Consider the following 17515-nt stretch of genomic DNA (forward strand, 5'->3'; position numbering starts at 1 on the left):
ATGCATATTTTACTAAGAAGTAAAATTCCTCCAGAGAATAAGAATCCAACCTACTCCGCAATTTAAATACATGAGGGGCAATTTTGACTACACAACATCAGAGGACTTCAGGATAATAGTTTAGAGAAAAATAAATTCCATCTTTGATATCCTGACTTTATCGAGATTATGTGATACCAGTACAATTTACGCAGAATGAATTACTGTTGTACCAACGAACTACAATATTTCAGGTCGTTTTCCACCTCTAAGACAGTTCAAGAAGAACCGTAATATTTTAGCCCCATAGCCTTCCCCGAGACATGTTTCGATTGCGACACTCGTATGCTCGCTGATACCTAACCCAATGTAATTCACGGGTCGGGAAATGGAAATAGATTCCCAAACGCTCGTTTCTATTAAAAAGGCATGGGCATTTAAAATAAAAATTCAAAAAGGTTTTCTGAATAAATATTAGCCACGAATTGAGGACTGTCTCAAGGAGAAACAACCCAGGTATTGTAAAAAATTGAACTGGGACCATTAATGAAAGATAAAATATCAACAATGGAAATGACCTGGGCATCACATTTTTGATAAAACGTTCCATTGAAGTTCACCTAATTTTCAGCCATGACCTTCTTTGTTTACCTATCATGCCACTTGATGACTCAGTTTATCCGATGAACGCTCTATGCATTCTGAAGATATGATTTATTATTAAGCATCAGTCTTCCATTTTCTTTTGGATCACAACCTTTTAAAATCATGGACCTAAGCGAGCGGGATGGACGATGAATGCAAACTCCACGCAAAGATGTTATTTGACTTTTTCAAAAAATATCTCTCGCAAATTCAATGCCAAAACTGAGGGTTAGTTTCTCATTCGGTCCAAAGGCTGTCAGTAATAACAGGTTCATGGAGGAAGAAAGTCCAGAGTTGTTGAATCGCAGTCATGCATGGGGCATCAGCGAGTCGACCAGTTGGGTTATCCCCAAAAAAAAAGTCTTTTGAAAAAGCGCGTTTCGCACATAGAGGATTTTTTGAGGGGCAGAGCGTGCGATAGTTGAGTGCGGGAGAAGAAGAGGGGCGGGATGCTGTGGGCAGACCGTGTGGGGAGTGTGTGTGGGGAGAGGTGGGTGGCGGAAAGAAGGGGTGGGGAGATGAGAGTTCGGCGCTGGAGGGACAGGGAGAGGAACTTTCCGAGTGGGCAAACTGGTACTGCTCATCCCTTCGCGGTGGTTAAACTTTTGCTCCAAAGCATATCCATCAACGCCCTCATCCCTCAGCAACCGCTATATATCTCCAACTTAAACTACGCTTATTTTTTGTTTCCAAGGATTCCATTGTTTGACACGACGTGACTGTCAGCACGCCCACAACGCTAAGACGTAATGCACTACTTGCGTGATGACTCAGACCGTCGAAATTCTTAGCTTTTTGGCCAGCAACTCTTTCAAACGTTTCCCCTTCCCGCTGTGAATTTTTGTTTCCATTTATGTATGCCGATACGAGCGATAAAGGAGAAATTGGTCAACGGATTTTATTCATAATGTTTCCCCGTATTATATTGCTATGGTCAGGATTACGAGTGAAGTTATCTGTTTTTATTTGGTTGTGAGTGAAATTGTGCAAATACCACGATGGGAATTATGAGTCATAGTGGAACTAGTGATTTAGTGAACAAAGCCCTGAGCTACTGAACGGAGGACCCGGATTCCATTCCCGGAAACACTATGACAGCTACACTCAGTTTCACCCAAGTTGTAACATATCTCGGGTACCAGATCTTCCAGGAATACCTTATTCGGAATAAGGCAAGGAATTGCCCCCTACTTTGATGTGTTCACTTCACTCATGCCTAGTTCTAGGTTGGCTCACCTATCAAATCAGTCTTCGAGTTGATTACTGAGGGGATGAATGGTACAAATTCAAATTACCAAATCTAGCATCAATATCAAAAAGTAATAAATACACCCGCACTAAAATAACATTAATAGTGACTAAATGATGTGTCTGTATCTGTACTTATCTTTTCATTTGGAAACATTCGTGTGTAAATAAACTTGCTAAAAGATAATAATACATACGTTAAATTTTAAGTATTTACATTTAAGAAACTCTTTCAGTCTATAACTCCTAACCACTATTTCCCCATTGCAAATAATACGTACACAGGGAGTACACACATTAATATATCTTTCCACTAAAATGCCAAACGGTTTAGAATAAACAAAATCTCTTATAAAATATTTTTATATTTCTCCAAATGTGAGAAAGCTGTTTACAGCCATATTTTTCCTGTTAATTAAATTAACCAATGCAAAACATAATTTTTGAGGGTGAAAAGTTCGAAGCGAGGTTAAGATAAATGGTTGTTTCAAAAATATTCATGTAGGAAAGGGCTAATGAGGACAACGACATCCATATGATGCCATAAGCGACCTCGTCCCCTCCCGCTACATCTCCAAAAGAAGATCCTTTTGAATATCTGCATACGCTACCAAAATTCGTAAGTTGGCAAGGAAGCTTCTCCACCAAGACTACACTAACCATGTAAGGGCAATCCCCGGAGGTGAACTCGGAAAGATCCTGGACTCACATTAGCACAAGAAGAAGGTCCACCAGAATCCCCAACACCCTGCGGCTTGATCCCGACAGACTGCTTCCTTACAGTAACTTCTTTGCATCTAATTTCTCCCCACCCACTTAACTCCAACAGCTACCACACACTTTTCCCGTGGGCCCCCACTCATTATTCCACATTTCTACCACAACCAATGAAATCTTGGGCCTTCTCATATCCTTTGCCCCCCACACCCGAATAAGGACACCGGCCACGACGTCACCGGGTCAGTCGCTCTTTCTCAAACCCACCGCCGTCACCCTTCATGTTCCCATTTCAGTGATTTTGAAAAAGCTTTGCATTGTTGGATCTTTCCCAAAATAATGGCAAATAGATAATTTATCGTCTTCAATAAAATCAAAATCTAAGAATAGCACTGAATCTTCAACTAATCTTAATTTTCCCAATTCTTTCCATCTTCTTCGTAAATCTTTTTCAAAGTCGTCTTCTTTCATTCACATTTCGCCACTTGTCTCCCAGCAGAACGGCTTTCTTCTGGGTAGCTCATTTTTTAACAATTTCTCAAACATTAACAATCAATTATTTGACTCTTTTGAGAAATCATACCAACTTGATGTATCCGACATAGATTTCTCCGAGGCTTTCGATGCTGTGGATCACGCCCTACTGTCTTACAACCATTACCGTACATACATAACCCTTTGATAGTCTACTCTCAGAATTTCCCTCCAATACATATAGATATCATATACGAGGTTGTCCGCAAGCTATCCGACCTGCGTTCACATCTCCGCATTGGTGCTATTCTTCGTCATCCTGGCCGTGGCATCCTTCGAAATAGTCCCCATTTGATTGAACCACACGCTCCCAGCGGTGCTTCCACATCTTAAAGCAGTCCTCGAACGCAGATTTTGGAATGGCCTTCAGCTCGCGCGTCGAATTACTCTGAATCGTCGAACCGCTTTCCTTTGAGCGCCATTTTCAATTTTTGGAAAATCCAAAAGTCGCAGGAAGCTATGTCGGGACTGTACGGAGGCTCGTGAAGCTAGTACAATCTTGTGTTTCGCCAAAAATTGCTGCACAAGGTTCGTTGAATGCGCTGGCGCGTTATCATGGTGAAGAAGCCAGTCGCCGCTTGACCAGAGACGCGGTCGTTTTCTTCTCCCGGCGCCACGAAATCTCTTCAGAACTTCAACTTAATATTCTTTGTTGATCTTCTGACCCGGTTGGAGCAAATTCGTAGTGCACAACACCCCCACTATAAGAAAAATAAAAAAACCCAGGTCGGATAGTTTTCGGACACACCTCGTCCAAAGCACTCTAACATACTTCCATCGGCAAATGCCGCTCAACTTGGAAGCTCAAGATTAACCCCTCCAAATCCAAAATCCTAACGTTTACCTTGCGCACCAATCCTGTTACACGCTCCTAATTCCTCACTGACCACTTCATCACGAGTGTTACTTCCCATAATCATCTAAAAGTAGCACTTGATTCCAGGCTTACTTTTAATTCACACCTCAAAAACGATTCAAAGGTTCAAAAGCCATGTCTCTCATAGGTCTCCAAAAAAGGTTCACAGAAAACAAAAATCTATCTATGTATGTATATATATCTGTATGTGTGTGTGTGTGTGTGTGTATATATATATATATATATATATATATATATATATATATATATATATATATATATATATTTAGCACGACCCTCCCTCTCTCCGTAATCTCACCAAAGTCAGGAACTCTCTGAACTATGCAAGGAACATCTGCAACGAACACATACGTACGAGTACATATTAGTTGGTTTAAAATATTTCCACGGGATCATGAATGGTCAGACGAACTTATTTTTTATCTTCATCTCCGATCTAGTGAAAAGAGACATTACCGGCATCATTTAATTTTCCCCAGTGCCGCTTATCCGCGACTCATTGATCTCTCACATTCCGTCTCTCGCTCATCTTAAATTGCCTAATTCCACCTCCTTTTGAAATTGATATTTCATCCCCATTACATCTTTCTTGTCCTGCTGAATTCCGCTCTATTAACTGTCGTTTAACTTGTGGTTGATGAATGGACCTATTTTCAGAGTGTTCCTGCTATTAGTAATGTCGAAATCCATGTTTTTGTGTTTATTCCAGTTTAAGTAAATATATTTCACCCTATTCTATCCTTCCTCTATTATCTATAACCATTTACTATCTTTCACGCACTGCTATTTTTTTAATAATCCAATGGAAATACCGATTCAACTGTTTTTGGATCAATCGTTAAATAAATGAATAATAACAACAAATAAATGAAAAATAAATTTGATACATTCGTATACGGACGAGACTCGTATAGCAGACGTAAGAAACTCTCGTAATAGGTTTACTGACTCATAGCCTAGAAAATATCTATCTACATGTATATCTTGGCTATTAGGTAATTCAAGGGAAGTAAGCCAATGAAGTTATACACTGTCCCTACTTCCTATTACCTTTTATTTGGCATATACGAGGCATATTCATAAAGTAAGGGCCGTTTGCTTATTTTTAAATATTGACGCTTGAGAACATAGTTTTACTCCTGCAGCGCCATCTACTGATTCATCGAGAAGCTATAGAACAATTTGTTTTGTTTCAGAAGTCGTTTGCTTGTCCGTGCATGCAAACAACAATGTCCGTGACAATCGTTCATCCCGCCAGCTGTGGAGTGCGTTCTGCCATACGATTCTTGTGTGTAAAAGGATTGTCGGCTGCTGGAATTCATCGGGAGTTATGCCTAGGTTATGGACCTACAGCTATGAGTAAAGGAAAGGTTAGACAATGGTGCCGTGATTTTAAAAAAGGATGAACAAATGTCCATGACGAAGAGCGAAGTGGTAGGCCCAGTATTCTGACCGATGTAATTGTTTCGCAAGAGGAACAAAAACTGCGATGTGATCGTCGATTGACGATTAATGGCCTGGCTGAACAATTTCCTCAACTTGGACGCACTACTGTCTACAATATTGTCACGGAAAACCTCGGATGCCACAAATTGTGTGCAATATGGGTACCGAAACACTGCTGCCATAAACAATAAGAAAATTCAAGATTTTCGTTTGTAACTCTTTGACCACCCACCGTATAGTCCTGACCTTGCCCCTAGCGACTACTTCCTCTTCTTGCACTTGAAACAGTGGTTCGGTGGACAACGTTTCGAAACCGAATAGGAACTCAAGAACGGCGTTGTCAATTGGTTCAACTCTCAGGCGGCGAGCTTCTATGCAGAGGGGTTAAAGAAGCTGGTGCAGCGGTACGAAAAATGCTTAGAATTGAACAACGATTATGTAGAGAAGTGAAGTAGGTTTGTAGCTAACTAAAAGTGCGTGCCTGAGTTTCAAATGAGTATATTTTTTCCTGTGACCAAACGGCCCTTTATGAGCATGCCTCGTATTACCTAATTCTGCTCTTATATTTCATATAGATTCAGACATAGTAGTAATAATAGAGTTTGAGCAATATTCCTAATGACAACATTTTATTTGAATTTGGAACACATTCACTATAAGTGTACATCCTGGATGTAACTTCTCACAAAAATCCAGTTTTCTCCATCCGAAAATGAATAGGCGCCGATCTCGACGTTTATGAGTCCATGGGATTAAAAAATAAATAAATAAATGGGCGTATCGCCGTCTGCTCACACTTTTTCAGTCGCCGACACAACATCAGTCAGAACCCTCGGCAAACTTCCTGCCCCCCTCTCCCCGGCGTATTTTAGCCAAAGTATCCGTAGAAACCATCGCAGAGTCACCCTTCCACTATGCAGGAAATCCTCCTCGTGCTTACGGCCCACACCTAATGCATATGACCCATATCTCTGTCAAACTGGCTCAACACCCCGGCCAATAATGCCGCCTATAACGAAGATCGCATCCGCCCGCCCTCGCCGTGTAAATAACCTTAGCTCATCTCACGCCAACTCTTCTCCTCAACTCCTGTTCGCCCCACTGCCCGTGTGTTGGCTCGCCTCGCTTGCTGTCCCCCATCGCCACGGAGAGACGACCCTTCGTTTATAAGGCTAACCCGCATTATTATGCAATGAAATAAGTTACGGTGGAGCTCATCGAAATCGAATTACTCCTCGAAAAATGTCTACTCTGATTACGATTGCTGCTATTCAACCTGTGGTTTTAAGCTAGCTAGTTTAAGTGTATATATTTCAGTCTAATTCGACGGTGAGGAATAGCAACGGAGGCTACATCAGGTCAGAGGTTCATTCGCTTACTCACCCTACCCAAATAGATATTCTTCCTTACCCTGAAAGAAGTCAAGCTCACCACGTAACCCAGAAGCGATGGAATTCAAATACTGTCTAGGATATAGTTGCCTCGTTATGGCCCCATGAATTTATTTTTATCGGAAAAAGGGAAGGATAGGTTACACAACCAGTGCATACTTTGGAATGGGGATTGAAAGAACTAAATTCATATTAAAATTATTAAAAAGGCATCAATATTGCGAGTCTAACAACGACATAGATAAAATTACCCAATTTTCCACACTTCCCCGTTAAGTCGGAGAGTAATGACGAAACATAAGAAATGTAATGATATGGGTTAATAAATCCTTTGTATCATTGCATACAGTATGCCATTTTGACAGCAGGAATGGAAAGAGGCACCAACCACACATCTCCCCTTCACACACTTCCTCTCCTTTTTCACGGCTCCAATCCAAACATACTTTTTCACTATGTTTTGCGGATTTTACTCATTAACAAACCATCACATAACCATGATTAACTAATAAAAGAGATCGGAATAACAAAATTTCAAAAAATTATGCCATCACCTACCAGTTATACGATCGAGTACTAATTATGATGCCATTGACATAACTTATCAAATAATTATGATATTGCTATAAAATCTTGAACTATTGCTTTACGATGTTACTCTGTTAGTAAATAATTTTTAGAGCGCAAAATAATATCACTGAAAATATATTCTAAGCAATATTCCTTCACGTATATTTTTCAATTTTTTAATTAATTCGATTGTCCCATAAAGATTGAACCATAACGTACTTTCGGTTTAACTTCTATTTTAAGTGTTCTATTTTTTGCCATCTCCGTTAATGACATTTTGTTAGCATTTAAACTTCAAACAAGATAATTCGTAAAGCACGAAGAAAGAATCTAAGACTTTGCGTTTCCACAGGAAAGGATATATTATTTTCAACTTTAGTCCAGTTGATGCTACAGCGTAGCGAAACTAGTCGGCAATAATAAATACTTCCCAGTGGAAACGCAGTCTTTGATTCTTTCTTCGAGCTTTATAAATTGATTTCCACCATGTATCGGCCCCAACCATCTCTCAAAGAAAAGGTAATTCGGTCAAGTGTAGTGTGTTCCACCTTCAACCTTTGTCTCTCAACGAAGAGGTCATATCTAGGTAAAAATACAATAAGTGGCAGGCGAAAAAATAACTTTCCTTCCCACAGATATCATATTGCCTGTATAAGATATAAAAATAATATATTTTCAGCCTAAACAGTTCTATAAATATACTTTTTTTTCATTTTCACATTTCAAGTGCCATGACAAGGAGTTACATTTCAACGCTAACTATTTTTCCATGAAGATACTTAGCATTGCAACATCTAACTATTACCAATGCGATCGAATATACCTACTTTTCTCCAGAAGTGGACACTGAAACTTTAAGTTTTTAAGGGATTTTTATGCTACATATGTACGTACTACAGTGTAACAATTGTGACAGTGGTTGACTAGAAAAAATATTTTCAGGGACATCTATCGTTGACTCCGTAAGTCATTCCTGCAACATAACAACTCTATCTACTAGTTTTCAATGCCGGTAGAGATAATCAGGGATAAAATGCCACATAAATAAATCAATAAATATATTGGTTAAAGATAACATAGCTTTATGATCCAATAAATTCCTCCATGCCCTTATTTATGGAGTTTACTTAATTTCAGGAAGCACGATGAGTACCAGACAAAATCGTGAATCCAATACAAAATTCCTAAAATATGAATATCTCACAGGAGTTTGTTTCCTTTACAAAACTTCACTTTATTTTCCTTAGAATTTGGGAGTAACCACCGTGGACCGACGAAAGATGAATATACAAGCTCCTAAGCTATTAAAATTCGTTCTGCCTCGATGACTCGTTATTCGTTGATCGTAATACCAAATCTTGCTTATAAAAACTCCTGCCCCAGCTCCCTCCATTGGCCGAAGGAAACCAAATCGACAACTTCACTAAGGTAAAGTTGAATTTTCCTCATGACCTCCGCAAGGCGAATCAACATTCCCAGATGTATTTTATCCAATTTAATCCAAAAAAAGGTGCACATAAAAAATTAATGTGGACATGAAATGGACAGGTTTCTTCGGCGAATTTGTACGATCTGTTTAATGATAGGGGATCGATTCTAACCGCACTCACTCACCTCCCATCCCGCGGGACTAAGCCAATTATTATGTGTAACTGACGCACGCACTCCCTCAGAATTTCTTTTGAGCGCACTGGTACTCTCGGTCCACGTACCTCTCTCGGCGAGGGGTTGCCGCTCATCCATCCAGCCAGGGACGCCACGACACGGAAAACGAGCACTTCGGACTCCCGCCACCACTCCCCGGCAACCCCCCAAACCCCTTCTCAATCTCTTGCGTTCCGCCCTTATCCCATGCCTTTCCCCACTCCCCCAAACCGATTTCCACCCGCGCGTGTGCTCTGTCTCCACGCAATCGCTCCCTGTCGATCACGCATAGCCAGCCTATAGCTGTACCTCATCCCAGCTTGGACACTCCGCTATCCCCTCCTCTATCACACCCCGAAAGCTCAGGAGACGGAACGACTCTGTCCTCTCCTCACACCTCTCCTCTCTCCCTCTCTCTCCTTCCTCGACAATCACATTGGCTTACCATCCCCTTCTTCTTTTAACGATTTACCACGGTCACGCATCACTCCGTCGAAACAACTACATTTGTAACGTTAAGCTTGACGCAACTTGACGCGAATAATTAAAAGCAAAATAAAATTCTTACCCCTTAGAGGAATTCCCCCTGCAGTGCAAACGGTAGAAAATGACACATCTATCTATCAGATGCCTCGTCGAGTTTTCATCCATTCACAATTCAATTCTCATTAAAAGCCTAAAGACAGCCGCGTCGAACTGTTCAAATCGCTGTCTCCTTTGGAGAACTGCGCATCGAATCGCTTTCAACTTGGGAGAAGAGAATCCACTACTGTATTTTGTCCCACGGGTCCTCAAGATGAAGAACGATCAATCAATCACCAGAAAGAGAAATCTCGTCTCCCACTCACCCTTGATCATCCGGCCATCCTCCCCACGCCGCCCCCCTTCCCCTCGTGGCAGAGCGGAGAGGGGTGGCAGCCTCTCTCCCCCTCTGGCGGCCCCTTCTGTGGCCACCTTGGGCGCCGTCCACCCCCCGCCTTCCTCTCTCAACCCCCCCCCCGGCCATCGCCGTGTAGAGTAGCCATCAATCCGCGAATTACCTCACCCATTTCACTCCTCTAGACTTCCCTCCCCCGCTCTCCGATTCGAAAGCATAAGCGTTTAATTCCTCGAAAATAATAAGCCAGGGAAAAATGACACCATTCCAGCAAATGAAACAACAGCCTCCCTTCCAGTGAAAACATTCCGTACTCTCCCGACCAACTTGCCGAAAACACTGTCGCTTGAGCCCTTGCTCTCCGCCAACCTCGTACTGCCGCGTTCCGTTCCCCCCTCGCTGCACACCCTTCCGTGCCAGAGAGACCGCCGCCGTCTCTTTTCCCTCTCCTTCCCTCACATAATGCCGCTTCATTTGTAGATATTGGTTCTGTTCCGCCTTTTTAACATAGTTTTATCAATAGACGCAATGCTCAGAAAGTATGGTCCTACTTATGCTCATTGCTCTGTCCTTATAAATGTGACATAAAAAAGCCTTTTTCAATTTATCAACGTAGCATAAATATAATACAGCTGTCAGTTTAAATACACCAGTTGACCGCTTGCAAATTGCAAGCATTTCAGAGTTGTAAATTATTATATTATTTTTTATTCATTCGTTTTATTATATTGCAGCACAACATAATTATCCTCCCTACCCATATGCCATTCCATTAAACTACGATGTACTTTAATTTATATTCACCCGATTAAATATGTGATTCAAGCACCCAAAATGACTTTATTGCTCTTGATCATGGTATAGGCAAACTATTATCAAAATAATTTAATTCTCGCATTAGCCTTGGTGGGAACCCTATTTAGGACATACTTGTTCAAAGGATACATTTTTAAACCTTCCTAATACCTCCATGTTAGTAAAAGGAATGTCAGATGACTAATTTATTTCAAGAGAAAAATAAAATAATTCATTGGCTATCCTCCTGAGAAAAGTATTTTAGTTTATTTCGAGAATAAGCTCTCATTTGAAACAGCCGTAATAGATGTATATCGGTGATTTTTTTATGTTCACTATCAATTTTGAATTTATATTTATATTTTTTATTTTGTGAACAGTGAAATTTAAACTAAGGCAAGTTATTCTCTGCTAGACGATTTAAAAAAGGTAGTTTAACGAAGAAACCATACTTTTTCAAAATTAGTTATTAAAAACACATAGGTTATAAAAATTCCTAATTAATAATTGAACTGAGTGCACCAACTCAATGTGTATAAAAACGTCCCTAAAACATTAAGATGAGGAATTTAAAGTAATAAAAGATGAAATAATTTATCAAAAAATAATTTTTCGCCTGAATTCACTTTTATTGAACTTGAGCTATAAGTGCTAAAACAAGAATGGAATTTCCAACAAATTTAGTCTTTAAATAATTATGATATACTGTATACACTAACGAGATATATCAGGTAGTGACAGGATAAAATGAATTGCACAAGTTTCGAAGAATGAAACTTTTAAATATAAGGACAAACCTGATTATTCGGCAAGATAAAAAATTGGCAGCCATTCTAGATTAGACTGCCAATACGTAACTAAGTTGTATGAAGAGGAAATCGTTTACGGTATTTAGAGGAATGTAAATGAGTATTGACAAAAAAGGCTCGTTAAATAACTTTCCGGTGAATTAAATAGTGTTCACTTCATAGGCTTTAAATTGGTTATGAAATTTATAAATATAACTGAAATGTAAAATTTAAAAACTAAGAAATTGGACCTCATTGCGACGACTTCCTTATGCTGGATCCAATTGGGTGGTATTGAGATTAAGATCCTTCAGTGATTTAACCAGACACTAGATCTATCCGACATGTAGGATTTTAAAGAAAAGAGATTCCAAGCCTTCGCCCACCTCTCCCGCAAGACTAGCTCCATCTCGCCCACTTTTTCCACGTCTCCCTATTTCTTTCTCCCTGGATTAACAATCGGCGGACTGAGAACCACCCCTCCCCCCCCCAAACTTCCTCAGCCCCCTACCAGCTCCCTACCACGGCCTTCCAACACCACTTCCATCCTTACCATTCGCTTCCGATTCCCCCACCCCCGCATTATCTCGCCGTCCCCCACGGGACATCGCTTCCGCCCCTCTCTCGCCCACCGAACGTGATCACGCCCCACCCGTCGTCGGCCCCCGGAATCGGGGACCCTTAATTTTTCAACATCACTGTTAATACGTCCCTCGTTTGCGTCACCCCAGCTGAGCGATTGGGTTGCCAGTTTTGCGGGAGTGTTTTCTCCTTCCCGTCTTTCCTCCCTCCCCCCCTCCCGTCTCGCTCCCTTTTTCACTCCATCTCGCCGTTTTTCTCGTTAAGTGCGAGAGGACGACTTGGAGACGCTGGGAAAAAAATTGCATTCTTTCCCTCCCTCGAGAGCCAGCAGCATCGGTGCCTCCCCTTGTCCTCCGTCACCTCGTCCCACCCTGTGCCCTGCTGCTCCCTCCCCGCGTCCACGCCACTACGTCCGACCCCTTCAAAGGTGGGAAGGGGGTTAGACGGGGAGGGAGGAGGGCGATGATTGGAGTCGGTAGCGGTCGGTGGTGGTGGTGGCTGTGACGACGACGCAAGCTACTTGACAACGGAACACAGGAGAAAGAGAAAGGATTTCGCGGTCATGGGGAGATAAGAAGGGGAGGGAGATGTAATTTTGGGAAATCAATTTGTTCACCAGTCGAGCGGCACTGTGATGAAAAAGCTGACAGAAATAAAATAACCAATCTCAGTGAAAGTTGTTGACTAAGCTCCATTGAGTTATTGAGCGGAGGATGCTTGTGGTACATTTTTATTGTAAAATCGCCAAACCAAGGCGGTCATTTTTCATTAGTGTCACCGCCTAGAATGTAGCTCTGTTCGTTTTGGAAAAGCGGTTATACGACTATTCAGTGTTTTCCACAGCGGAAAGAAGAGCACGTCCATAAGAGAGGACGTTTACTAATGTCACGAAAATGTACCAGAAGCGTAAAATATGGTAACTTTGGTTGAAAATTTTATCGTTTCCAAGGTATTCTGGTCAGTGGAAGAGTAAAAAAATAATGTCGCGTTATATGTCACGAATATAGCCATTACTCGGTGGATATTCTCCATTGTACAGATAACCAAAACACAGAAATTTCACAATTATTGCTAATTAGTGACCATGGTTTCAACTCTGTGCGGCATCGCCTGGTGATGCCTCGCAGTGATGAAACTATGGTCATCAATGCATATTAATTGTGGAATTGGTGTGTTTCTGTTATCTGTGAAATTTTGTAATAATTATGTCCACCTAAGACGAATTAAAATAGCTATGACATACTATAGCAAATTCATTGCATATATTTGAATAAAATATCTGTCAGACTTCAAAAGAACCTACAAGGGATAAACCTTCCGGGTATTTGATAACCTAGACATCAAGAGGCAATAAGTAATGAATTGATATTGAGGTGTATTTCAATAACTTTCATCAGGGTCACTGGTCTTTCGGAGGGCCCATTCTGTAAGTCCACTTTGAATTGTTAGCGCCACATTTAGCGGCCAGTTTCAAAGAACTTAGATAGCGGTTTCTAGTGCGTGATTTAAAAATAACATGCAAACCAATTTTACTACACGCTCGAAACGGCGACTCTGACGATTCAAGACCCGATCCGCCAATATCCTTTCATGACCGAGGGGGATTTTTGATGTATTGTGACTTACTCAATTGAAGTAAATCTAGTTGCCACGACAGATCAGTTAATATATTAAGTTACAGTACTTTACCGTTACAACAACGATATTTATTGCCCAATAAAATTATGTAACGAAGCAAATGGGAAACCACATCGAATGTGTTACTATTTACTTTGAATTGCGACAGTGACTAATTATTTTTATTCCTTAATGTTTACAAATGAATTTTTACGGGAGATATAATTAGTGTTATCTGTCAATCCGTCTCTCCACCCACATGTGCCATATACCATCCTGGTCAAAGTGAATTATTTATACATTCTGACATTTTTGCACTATAATACAAACTTAGGGGATGACTATGTTAAAAGTTACCTTCACGGCATTTCTCGCAGTGTCCTGGCATTGACCATATTTTATTTTGTTACGGTTGTTAAAAATTTAAAAGTATGAAGAACAAATATCATAAGTTTATTAAGTTTATTCAGTTAACTATTTGGTTTGATGATGAACTTAAAATTTAATATAAAATATGAGGTTTATATAAAATAAAGTATAAGGTTTAATTTTACTTTCAGGTTTTTTGTTATCACGATACAAATGTACTTGCAGTTAAATTTATCTGAAATATTATTTATTTTTTATGCATTTATACAGAGTGTTACGAAATTCCATTACCATAAATAGAGTACATACAATAATTTGGCCGTTTATAACACTTTTTATGGCGTCATAATACACACACAATTTGATAAGAACGAAAATAAATTTATATTCAAATAATAAAAATATTCTTGTTTTCATTGCTGCAGCCATAACGACACATTTAACACACTAAATGTGCATCACTGCCTATTTTAATTTGCGGTGGACACTAATGCATACGCCGAGAAATCAAAAAAGTTCAACATTAGGTAACACACTCGAGTGTCAGTAACATTCGACGGGCTACTCAACGATCGAACGAGCTGTCAGTTGGAGAATAATTTCGCTGTTAACGACCGAACAGAGTGACCCGTAACGAGCGCGAATGAATCGGTGATGTCCGAACGAATGGAAAGTGATGAAATCGTCTCCCTAAATCAACTTTTTCTCACCGATTACGGTAACTGTATCTTACAAACTAAGAGAGATTATCTCGACGAATTTCAAGCACTCCAACAGCAAGTCGGACGAAGTGTATTATATTTGCATTTTTCATTGGCAAAAATATTTGGCGTAATAACTGCGTAGAAGTAATATTCATAGCTGATGAAGCACCTAAATCTCATTCCTACTAAGGCAAATCATATTCCGACAATGATCAATGGTCCCCTTTGGATTGGCAATACAAGAAATCATCAACAGAAACGACCTACGTTGTTTACCATCCTCTTAATAACTTCACTCCAATATTGAAATCTTGATTGGCCGTCAAGTTCACTTTGCATTCATTATTTGTTATGCACGTTTTTGATAGGCTGAGTTTAATGGTTGCGCTTTATCACAGTTTCTTTTAATTCTCATGCTAAACTACACTTTACAACTAAAAATCTAACCGAGGACAACATTTAGAATGCCTATGGGATAAATTAAACTTTTCCACCAGGCAAAATATTGCGCATGGATAACCGGTCCAACTCGAGGTCGTCCAAGCCAGAGGTGTTTCAACAAGCATGCCAAATTTCTCGCAAGGAAATCCTTCCTTAGTAAATCTTCCACATGTGCTCCACCCTTCACATACATCTTAGAACAAGTATTCCCATTCGCGAATATGTCACCTCGTATCCACCGGGAACCTTCCCCTGTAGGGGACCCTGCTTCCCCGCCGGGACACCACATGGGCCAAGAAACGCCCGGCGACCCGGCTCATACATAAAATACATCCAAAAGAAGTGTACGCAGCATCTCCAGTAACTCACCAACCGCCTGAAGACCTGAGGGGACGAAGGGCACAATAAAAATGGTTTTAGGTAAAGGGAAGGCGTAGTCCAAAGGAGACAATCTCGCTTCTGCTTTCCGCAAATACAAGATACGGGTAGAAAAAAGTGGAGATCCTTCAGGTATTTCGAGATCCCTACTTGCTCCCCCGTGGGCCAAAGGAATCCTTCCAGTGCCAGCCCTGAATTTCACAGCATCCCGTACTCCTTTCCGCACCCACGATGCAAAAGATGTCCCCTTCCAACGAGGCCTATCCAATATTGGGTCCAAAGGCCGGCGGGCCGAAGGAGGTGGGGAATGGATGCATAGGCCGTAAAGAAACTCAAATCCGGGTATCTTCGGGATGAGAAACATAGATGAAAAGTGCCATCTCACTTTTTCTCCATCCTTTTCTCCTCCCAATCATCAATTTTCTCGATATTTCTTGTGATCGTTCCACTGCATCTTAGCGAGTAAAATGTCTTATACCCCTCGATGAATTGGTGTGCTATGGCCATAACTACTAACTGTCGTAGATTCCCTAATCATACGTTTTCAGTTTAAAAAAAGGTTTTACATTCTATAGATATGGTTAACATGATAGCAATGCAGAAAGAATGTGCATATTGCATAATATGCATTTCAATATTTTGGCTAATTATCTACCTTGACTTTTCTTTTTTATCAATCTGGGAGACTGCTAGCGATATTGATGAGGGTAAAAAAAAACTTTATAATGCCACAATAAAGATTTATATTTCACGACCATTCTGTTATGTTTATCAAATGCTAGCCATATATGTTCAATAGATGTTCTCAATTTTAACTTTATTTTCTCCCTTCTCCTTATTTTAAAATATCAATAAGTTACTGTTAATCCGTGAAATTTCGGCATTCTAAATTTTTAAATCGTCAAAGAGAAATGAAGCAAGTTCTTGACACTCAAAATGTCTCGTGTGGTAACTTAAATTTGGATGAATGTACCTTATAATTTTTAGTTAATTAGTTCTGAAGGTTTCCAAAAATTACACTTATCAGAGAAGAAAAATTGAAAAGAAACTATATTTCCACCCCAATGAGAATTATAATGGAGTGAATAGATTCAAGAATAAAAATATATTTCAAAATCCAAATGAAATTACAGCAATGAAACTTTTTAAATGACTATTCTCATCGTATTACCAAATTCATCGAATTGTTTCATTGAAATAACTTCAACCATTTTAAAGCGCACTTCACCTTGTATAATTAATGCAGTAAGCCAATTTCTGTCATATTTTATCATGTCGTAACTTAGGGCGGTAATGGCCCAACACCATATCAAGAGCTTGCAATGTAGTGGAAACTTAACCACTGTCAGATCTTTCAGTGCTCCACCCTTCCTTATCGAATTGTGTGCGTGGGAGTAGGTGCGTCAATCCAGTGACGTAAGACGTGGAAGCAGTGACGCGGAAGGGAGTAAACAAGAGACGGTCACTAATCTTAAATGTTGTCGACGCTTATATTGAGTAAGTGTATCGCTGTGCCTGGCATTAATAATATTATCCTTCCGCTATGATATAATCCAGTATTTGCAACCGTCCTCCTGCACAGCAGGCGTGACATTGGTATCGCCACTGTGGTCACATGCCTAAGCTTGTTTAGGAGCTGTTTTACGGGTGCTAGAATAGAGCAAATAAATCGGCAGCATTTTCTTCCACAAAGTCTAACGCCAGTTAAAACTCTCCATCCGATTGACTATTATGAGCACACTGTGCTTTTATGGGTAGCCTGTGGCATATTGACGACTATTTAACGTTAAAAAGCACTCACTGTTTACTTTATTTCAATATCTATATGGTTAAGCGCAAATTCCCCCGACGGGAGATAATTGAGGCTCTCCATCCAAGGCGCCAATTAAGGGAGTGCCTGTGAACGTTCGGGA

This window comes from Hetaerina americana, unplaced genomic scaffold (genome assembly GCF_022747635.1).
Source record: "Hetaerina americana unplaced genomic scaffold, ioHetAmer1.1.p SCAF_36, whole genome shotgun sequence".
In the NCBI taxonomy this organism is placed as follows: Eukaryota; Metazoa; Arthropoda; class Insecta; order Odonata; family Calopterygidae; genus Hetaerina; species Hetaerina americana.